We start from the raw sequence: 10,000 nt of genomic DNA on the forward strand, positions 1-10,000 counted from the left end.
AATGAAAGAATGCATACAAATATAAATACAAATCTATGACATCCATTATTCATATTTCTCTCCAGGTCGAAGTAAAATAAGCACGCAACTTTTAGGAAGCATTCCCTGCTACTTCTATGCTGCACATTGCCCTACGAGAAGACTGTGTCACACTGGCCGGGAGCATCGACTTTGCAAGGGATGCTTTGTTGGCTCCGTTTACATTGATGTGTATCATTTTTGCAATGGAAAGGGCACGTTTTACGATCCAGACTTCAAGGAATGTTTGTCTGAGGCGTACGGTAAGATGTTCAGTCTTTGTCCCTATATATATATATGTGTGTGTGTGTGTGTGTGTGTGTGTGTGTGTGTACATATATTTATATTTATATATATATTTATATATAAATATATATATATATGTATGTGTGTGTGTACATAAACATACATATGTATATAAATATTTATCTGTTTATGTATCATTATTTATCTTATATATCCGTGTTTATATTTATTTAATTCAATTATTCATCGTTTATCTACTTAACCGCCTATTAGCCTATCTGTACCATATAATGCAACAGAAATTTACTGATTTCACTCCATTTCTTTTCCAACAGCCAAAAGGGCCTGACCAAGTGTATGACCCACAGCGAGTCAGTGCACAGATGCTAATACGCGTCCGAAAAAGGACTGGATACTGAGTCGACACTGCAGAGAGAATAAATTTTGTACCGCAGGCTACTTGTACCAGGTATGGAATCTGATGCTTAGGGGACATGTCTGGGAATGGGTGCTATGACGCCATGAGTCGCAATTTTCGTTTGTTGAGAAAGTAGTTTCGGGGAAAGATAGAAAGAGCCGGGTGTAAACGTACCAGTAAGCGGTGCCGACAAGGTAGATTCTGGCAGGATCTGGGGTAGCGGGGAAGGAGTAGCAGACGTCCTGGTAACTTGGAGTATGTTTTTGACAGGAATTATGTCTGGTAAGGATGCTGTAGGCTGTCTCTCGCTCGCAGGCGACCCTCTTTTATAGAGTATACAGGAATTCGGTAAAGGGGTTGCGTCGTACTAGGAAAGGGAAGAGAGAGGATGCTCACGTGTAAACAGAGTGACTTCACCTAGGCGGAAGGTCTACGGATGTCATGTTTGGTAACAGATAATCTAAAGTAGCACAGTATAAATACATATGCTGATACAAGACCACATATGACCAATGATTACGTATAAAATACATAAACAAACATAGGTGATAAGAGAATCAATTACAAGGTGATTTGGCGCTGACTTTGTAGGCGCTCTCACTGTTGTTGGGTAGTTGCTGCGCTCATGCGGCGATGCAATGGAAAACAATAACCACAAGTAAAAAAATGAAGCTATTGAACCGCAAAAAAATAAGTTGTGTGACATGAGGGCATAAGATTGTTATAAATGGAACTGTACTTAGACACTTGGACAACGCGAACATTCATGGGAGGAAGATAAATGTTTGTGACAGGGAGAGCTCAACAGATCGACAGGTAGAGCGTTGTGTGTGAGCAAAGGACGCGGTCAGAGGAGCGCAAAAGGCGGAGTCGGAAGGATGAATGCAGCGCTGACCATGGGGTCGGTCTGGGCGTCGTTGCAGCAAGCTTGTGTTTTAAGCTGATTCCGTGTAATGGTCTCGTGGGATAGTCAGGGTTCAGCAGTATCTGTGGGAAGTCAGAAAAAATAACGTAATGCAGGAGTACAATCTGCAGTCTCTACAGGAGGTATGACAAACGGCAATGTATGCAGATGTGGGCGGGTCAAGAGCATGAGTAACAGATGGAACGAGTAGGCGTGGGAAAGTCGAGCTCAGTTACCGGGAGATACGTGACCTTGAGGCGGACAGGGGGTCGTTGACGTTCACAGCGTTACTTAAATTGGCCATCCTTTACCACGTAGGGCGCGGGTAGGGCGACCAGCACGTGGACGCGTACTCATAACACTTTCATTGGCACCTTTCAAATAAAAATGTAGTTTCAAAGGACTGTGCTAAACAGATTATCGAACGCTGGGGTACAAGTGAAATGCGGGGAGACTAGTTTCGAACAACGACGAAAAGACTCAAGATACAAAGACATGACATGCCTGAGAGGTTACTTGGAGAACAATAACAAATATCCCTGAACAATCCATGTGTCAAACATATTGAGGTCAGTACGTTGCGTCTCAGTTTTCATGCATTTGCAATGAAACAGTGATCATTTTAGAGTGATAAGGTACCAAGAATTTGTTTACTTTCAAGAGATAAAGGTCAGACAAAGCAGGTAGGAAACGGGGGGGGGGGGGGGGGGCACAGGAGGGAAGGGGGAGTGAGTCCGTGCGTTTATTTGTACATGTTCGTGTTTTCGTGCGTTTTCTGCGAATGTGACATCAGTCAGACTTCGAGATTGCACGGCACGTAAATAAATCGTAAGGTATGCCTAATCGTCCCTAAATAATCTAACTAAATAAATTGCGCCATAACACAATTCGCAGACAAACCTTTGTGACCTGTAAGTTTGGAAGCGGGGCTGCTAACAGGGTTGGTGTGTGTCGTCAGCGCAAGGAAGTAGTGGGTAAGGGGTCCATCGGCAGAAGCAGTGTTCCTTCGTCAGTGTAACATCACTGAATTCCCAGACTTCGGCTCAGGTTTGAGCACGGCTGGGCCAGTAATTCCTTTGCTGGTCGATGTGCACTAGTTAATGCTGTTTAGCATTGTTTGGTGGGTAACGGTGGCACGTGTGAATGTTTTCTTTTTTTTATTGTGTGCCTAGCGAGTCCTTGAAAAAGGCGTTGTCAGCGAATCGGCAGCAGTGTGTCATGTGTAAACACACGGTGCAGCTTGATATGGTTGTTGCCTGATATTCTCTCTCTTCTGTCTTTTGGAAGATGCTTTTTAGTTTGCGTCTGCTTCCTGCTTCTTCGGAAATATTGCCTCTGAGGCAGGATCTTGTAGAAGGACAAATCCTGCCGCTGTCACAACTGCAAACGTGGGCCTCTGAGCGGTAGTGTACAGACAAGGATGCAGCAATCTTGGTAGCGGTGAAGGAGTAGCAGACTCCCTGGTAACTTGGAGTTGTTTATTGATGAGAGATGCAGCTGACGGACAGAGGTTCTGTCAGGTAAGGGTGCTACAGGCCGTCCATCTATCTCTCGCAGGCGACCATTTTGTACACAAGACTATTCAGGAAATCGGTAAAGGGTTTGCGTCGTACTAGGAAATGGAAGAGAGAAGATGCTCACTTGTAAACAGTGACGTCACTTAGGCGGAAGGCCGACGGATGTCGTGTCTGCAGTTATGTTGAGCAGGTCTGAGTGATTATTATATTACTGCATAAGATGTGTGATATGTTAATAGTGTTATATGAGGCATAACAGTGAGCAATTTGTCGAAATAGTAGTAGTGTGTGAAATGGGTTTTCATGTAGGGTGTCACGTGAGATCCTTTAAACGGGTCGATTTTTATGTCCCACTATGATCTGCCTGGCTCAGAGTATATGAGGCCGACACAGAGGAAGAGGACTCCTTGGTTTTCAGTAATCACTACTTCAACAGTGTTTTTTTCTCTGTAAAAAAGACTTCGGTAACTATCATGAGCTACTGTGACTCAATTAAGTATGGTCTTATAATTAGTAACAGGTACATGCAAGCATATGTGAAGACATACACACATACACACTTATGTATATTCATATACATGTATGTATATATGTGGATGTCTTTATATATAGATATATGTGTGTATGTGTAAAAAACATATGCATATATATGTGTGTATTTGTATGTATATGTATGAATATACACAAACACACATGAGCGCGTGAGTGTGTGTGTGCCTGTATCAGGAAAGTATGAAATAATACATTTTAAACCAACTTAAAAATAACCCTTGGTAAACACAACAAAACAAGGATAATCTAAAACCCCCTATAACAAACAAAGCCAACGCCTTATACCATAACCAGAATCTCATAAAACAAAGAAAACATACCAAAACATATAAAGAATGTGAAGAAACCAGAAATCCTTAACAACCTCTCTGTTAACAAGCCCTGCAACCCATTTCCCTAAAACAAATGGTCTTTCCCACAGTCTACGAAGTGGCTGTGCACAAACTTCTTGCACTGTGTAAGAGCAGGGGATGGGTCTTGGCATATGCAGCTAAAGAACTGTATCTACTCTAATAGACTGTATATATGAGACAGATCGCTGTGAATTTAAACCTAGACGTGAGTATAATGAGGCATTTGAGGTTTTTCTTGCTCTATAAATGTTGTTGATTTGCTGTGTGTTAAAGCTGTTTATTTGCGTGTTTGATCATTTATGTTTTGTTCTCTTATATCATTTAATCTTTTTTCTTCTCCTTATATGGGTGATATTAACGACTGGCAAAACCACTGCTACTTTGATGAGAACAATTATTATCATTATTATTATTTTTTTTTTTTATCATCACCTTTGTTGTTTTTCGCATGTGTTGTTATTATCATCGCTATGATCATTATCATTAGCATCATTAACATTAATATTTTACGTCATTGTTCTAAAGATCATCACCATCATTCTTTATATAATCATCATTATCATTATTATCATCGTTATTGATAAATATAAATGATAATGATAATAGTAATACAATTAAGATTGTTATTAGCAGTATCTTTATTGTTGTAGAATTATTATCATTTTTGATTATTATCATTAAAATGTCTAATAGTAGTAAAGTATAATTATTATTATTGATATCATCATCATTACCATCATTATTGATAAACTTATTTTCATGATCATTATTGATAGAATTGTTATTGTTATTATTGATAAAAAGATAATAGTGATAATAGCAATATAATTAAGATTATTAGTAGTGGTATCATTATTGTTATAGAATTATTATTGTTATCATCATCATCATCACTGTCATTGATTATTATCATCACAGTGTCTATTAGTAGTATTAGTACCATTATTATTACTACCGTCATCGTCATCAGTATTATCAACGTCCTTGTTGTCAGTGTCATCGTTACCATAAATATCACTCATTTCTTTCTTATCTTTCTTTGCGCAATATCTTTAGTTGTTCAGCTCGACATCTAACAAACGAATATTCCTTCTTTCAGCCGAAGAACTGTGTTTCTGAACGTGAGTTTTGGAAACTATACACACACAAACGCACGCACGCACACTCACTCACGCACTCACACACTCACGCACGCACTCACACGCACACGCACACGCACACGCACACGCACACGCACACGCACACGCACGCACACACACACACACACACACACACACACACACACACACACGCACACATACACACACACGCGCGCGCGCGCACACACACACACACGCACAAGCACACGAACAAGCACACGCACACGGACGCACACACACAATATTAAATACTAGGTGTTAGATCTTGAATTATATACCAAAGAATGCTATCAATAATATACTACTTGTACTGTTAGTATTGAGGTCTGCCATTATTATATAAACAATACCTTATTTATTAAGCGGTTAGAAATAAAAAATACTACATTGTATTTGCTCCTGATAAAAAACATATGAGCACTGGTTTCTTGGTTTGCTTTTTCCCTGTAAAGAAAATTATTTGTACTTTTACTGCATGGGCTCTATTTACTTAACTGATTGATGGAGTGAGAGAGAAAAAACGGAGAGAAAATAAATAAAACAAAAGTGCCAAGTCATGACTATCATAAGTCCTATCCATCACTTCATTTAATGCTCATGGGAGGTAATAGATAGTCTTAAAGTCCCTTGGGTATTTAGTAAATTGATGGAGAGCGTGAGGAGTGGTGGAGAGTGTGAGGAGTGTTGGAGAGTGTGAGAAGTGGTGGAGAGTGTGAGGAGTTCCCTACGATCTCGGTTCACGGAAAAGCACTGTCTGGTTCGTCGTGTTTATTAAGGATGGTAGCTGGTAGCGCGGGCAGAGGTAGGCATAAAAGGGACAAGTGTGCGGCTCGTGCAGAGGTAGGCCCTGGCAGGTAGATCCGGCAGGGGGCCTGGAGTGGTGTTCCCCAAAAGGAAGAAGTGTCCGAGCGGGACCGTGATTCGAGGCCGTGTGTGCATGGGTCAAGGTGACGGCCAGAGATCATGAGCGAAGTCGGCGGGACTAGGTTAGCACGCCGCCCTTGTTGCTCACCCACAGTGGTTAGAGAGCGTGACCTCAAGTGCATCTGGTCACTCAGAGAGAGAGAGATAGAGTGAGAAAGAAAGAAAGAACAAAAGAAACAAAAGGAATTAGATAAAGGTGTCAAGTCATGACTATCATATGTTCTATTCAGACGTAGATAAAACCGGAATGGTTCTTCCCGTTTTGACTCCGTCTAAGGATCTGTCGATGATAAGCTCGAATATCACCTTTTATTCCATTCATTTTTTGGCAGTGCTTTATCTTATCTCCGTGTAAATGTTACTGTACTTGTTTATATATTCATTATTTTGTCTATCGTTGTTTATATATCCATTTATTTATGTTTGTTTATTTATCATTTGTTTATTCATTGGTATATCATCTTTAATTGTTTCGTGTCTTAGGCATGAGGTCCAATATCTTTTGTGGTCACCTTTGCACCTTATGAAACTGCAGCACTATTAAATGGCCGTGATTAACGTGTCTGATCATTTGTGTTAACCAGGGACCAAGATGAAGACGACGACTGGGACGAGCAGCCACGAAGATGCATCAGGGACAGCACACGCAAGAGCGAAGTGTTTACATTAACCGAATCTAAGTCTTCAGAACTTAAAGAAATGGATGATTATGTTCTTATTATTTAAATCTACTATATACTGTTACTTTCATAATGCAGACTTATGTAATCTGTGGGTTTTTTTTTTTTTTACAATTGACCATGATAATATAGTCCTAAAGTTCCCTCCCTCTTCATAGACTGTTTGTGATACGGAATTACCCTTGTTTAAGATATTAAAAACTAATGTTTCCTGATAAAACTAGCTATGATTCTGCCGTAACTAAAAGTTATACAAACACATGGAATTATCTTTGTTTTATATATTAAAAACTAATGTTGTCATGGTAAAACTAGCTACAATATTGCTGTAACTAAAGGCTCTACTCACTCTGCTGTGCAATAGTACTGACGTCGAATGTGAAATCGTTTGTCTATCAATTTCACAGGATGATTAGACGTTTGAAAGGTTTACATGTTTATAAGCTGTATGTTAGATTTATAAGTTGCATGTTAAATTTATACGTTTTAGAGGAGTTTTGTTTTTCCGTTTATTTGTTAACTGTTAGGGTTGTTATTTATCATATTCATATAGCTTTAGTCTAAAGTATAATGTCACAAGTTGCAAAGTATTTTTTAATATCTTTCAAGTGAGAGTTCATAATCTGGTAAAATTTAGATTATGTTTGTCTTTTAAATTAGGTTTCCGAGTTCATTGCTATCCTGGTTATAAGTCCCATATGAAATAAAATCCGAAATGGATATAAGTAAAGTTAGGTTTCTAAGTTTTAAGTTCATCTGAAGTTTATTAGTCTCGCGTGAAGTACAGAGGCATTATGCAAGACTTTTTCCACTCAGCATTACAGGGAAATCGAAGAAAAAAATATAAAACCTCCATTACAGAAAACTTGTGGATATAGAAAATAACATCTTGTCAGACAAAATGTTCTCTACATAATTGCTAGTGTTATGAAATATATTTCAAGGGAATAAAATTTGCAGTCGACAGTTTATTGCTTTCGTTGTAGATTATAACGATTAAAACAATTTCAGTAGTAAATAAAGTACTGTTTTTTTTTTGTTTTTTTTTTTTTGATGCAAAATAATGTCATGATGAACATAAATGCGTACGTGTTCAGATGAATATGTATGTGTGTGTGTGAGTGCTTTACAAATGCTCAGTTGTGAACAATATCCAATGATTTTTATATATATTTGCGTGCCTTATAACTAGTGCTTGTTATAGCATCTTATAACTATATATGTTATGTGTTGGTAACATAATTTTGTTCGATTTCAAGGCTAGTGAATATAATAATTACATTACTGTAAGAATTATTACATGGTAGATGGAACAAAGAGATATAAACATATACATACATGCATATATATATATATGCCGTGTAAATATGTATTTATATATATACATATTACATATATACATATATAAACTATGTTTGTACGTACGTGTGTACATACGTTCGTATGTATATACCTACATATATACAGACATAAATGTGTGTATATGTGTGAAGACACACACACACACACATACACATATACACACACGCACACACACGCACACACACGTGTACACATACACACACACACGTGTACACCCACCCACACACACACACACACACACACACACACACACACACATATATATATATATATATATATATATATATATATATATATATATATAAGGAGTTTCTCTTTGTTATGGTCTTTACAGTCCCCTTGGTTCTTTAGTTATGACCAGTGGATGATTTAGCCACTCGAGAAATAAAGGGAACGTATTTTCATAACCCAAGTGTATTTGCCCAAATATTTACAAGTCAAACATTTATATACTGGTACTACAGTTGACGAGTCCGTGGCGCCGAAAATTGGGGCACTGAGGTGAGTGAGAGTTCGTGGAGCCAGAGCTTTAACATGGAGCTTTTGCACTGAGGTGAGTGAGAGCTAATGAAGGCAAAGCTTAAACATGAAGCTTTAATCTCTCGTTCGGTCGTGGGCTATAGAAGGAGGGTGAAACAGAGTCCTTTATAGTGGGTAACAGGATCTCTTGATAAATTTCACAGATGTTACAATATAGTAAACTTGTAAGTTTCAGTACACGTTTGTATATTCATTATGTATAAATAGAGGCTGTAGATTAGATATAAAGGTTCTATTCATAAAGCAAAAGGCGTTTTGCCGGCAACGAAGGATGGAGAAAAAAAGAAGAAAAAAATGGTTACCTATGGTAGTCCGAATAAAGGAAAATGCAAGAATGAAAAAAAAGAGAATAGTATGTACAACAGATAAAGAAAAAAGGGTATAGATGTGTCTAGAAGAACTAAAAGAAGGAGTTATAGAAGAAGAAGGAGAAGACGCAAGAAAGTGAAAATAAAATAAAAATAAACAAACCAAAAATATAAATACATATATATATACATATATATATGTACATATATATATATATATATATATATATATATATATATGTATGTATAGGTGTATATATTCCTCTATATGTATACATATACATATATATATTAGATATATTCATATATATGTATACGTATACATATATGTGTATACGTATACATATATGTGTATACGTATACATATATGTATATATATATAATATGCATATATATAAATATATATATATGTGTGTGTGTGTGTGTATGTGTGTGTGTATCGATCGTCTACATCTCTGTATGCTTTGGAATATATTGCCTTGAGAGATTGAAACTTTTCCTACTCTTGATAAGTTTAAGAGGTCAGCGAACATGCTTGTACTACGTAAATAGCTAATGATTTCCTATCTTGTCTTTCTTTCTTAACTGTGTTTTGATCTGTGGTATAATTCTCGAATATTACAGTATGACTCACCATAATAATAATAATAAAAATTATAGTAATAATAACGCGCACACACACACACACACACATATTTACATATACATATATATATATATCCAAAGAATTGTATATTTTTATGAAAAGGCTCTTTGTTGAAACATGTATTTAATTTTAGTAATTTGTGAGTACCTATTCATGTTTTTTTATACAAACATAATTAAGATTAGGGTTCATAGGCTGAATAGGGATAATGTAACCTGCGCACGATATGGATTTGTCCCGCGACGCCATTAACAGGTGGATACTACTTACAATATATGTGTTTATTACTTTTTTGTATGTATATGTGGCTTATAAGATCAAGTCATTTTCGTTAATGCACATTTCCTAAAACTGTGTATGTGGAATTACCAAAGCAAAATTAAATCACAAGAT

Source organism: Penaeus chinensis, chromosome 4 (assembly GCF_019202785.1).
Source record: "Penaeus chinensis breed Huanghai No. 1 chromosome 4, ASM1920278v2, whole genome shotgun sequence".
NCBI classification, from domain to species: Eukaryota; Metazoa; Arthropoda; class Malacostraca; order Decapoda; family Penaeidae; genus Penaeus; species Penaeus chinensis.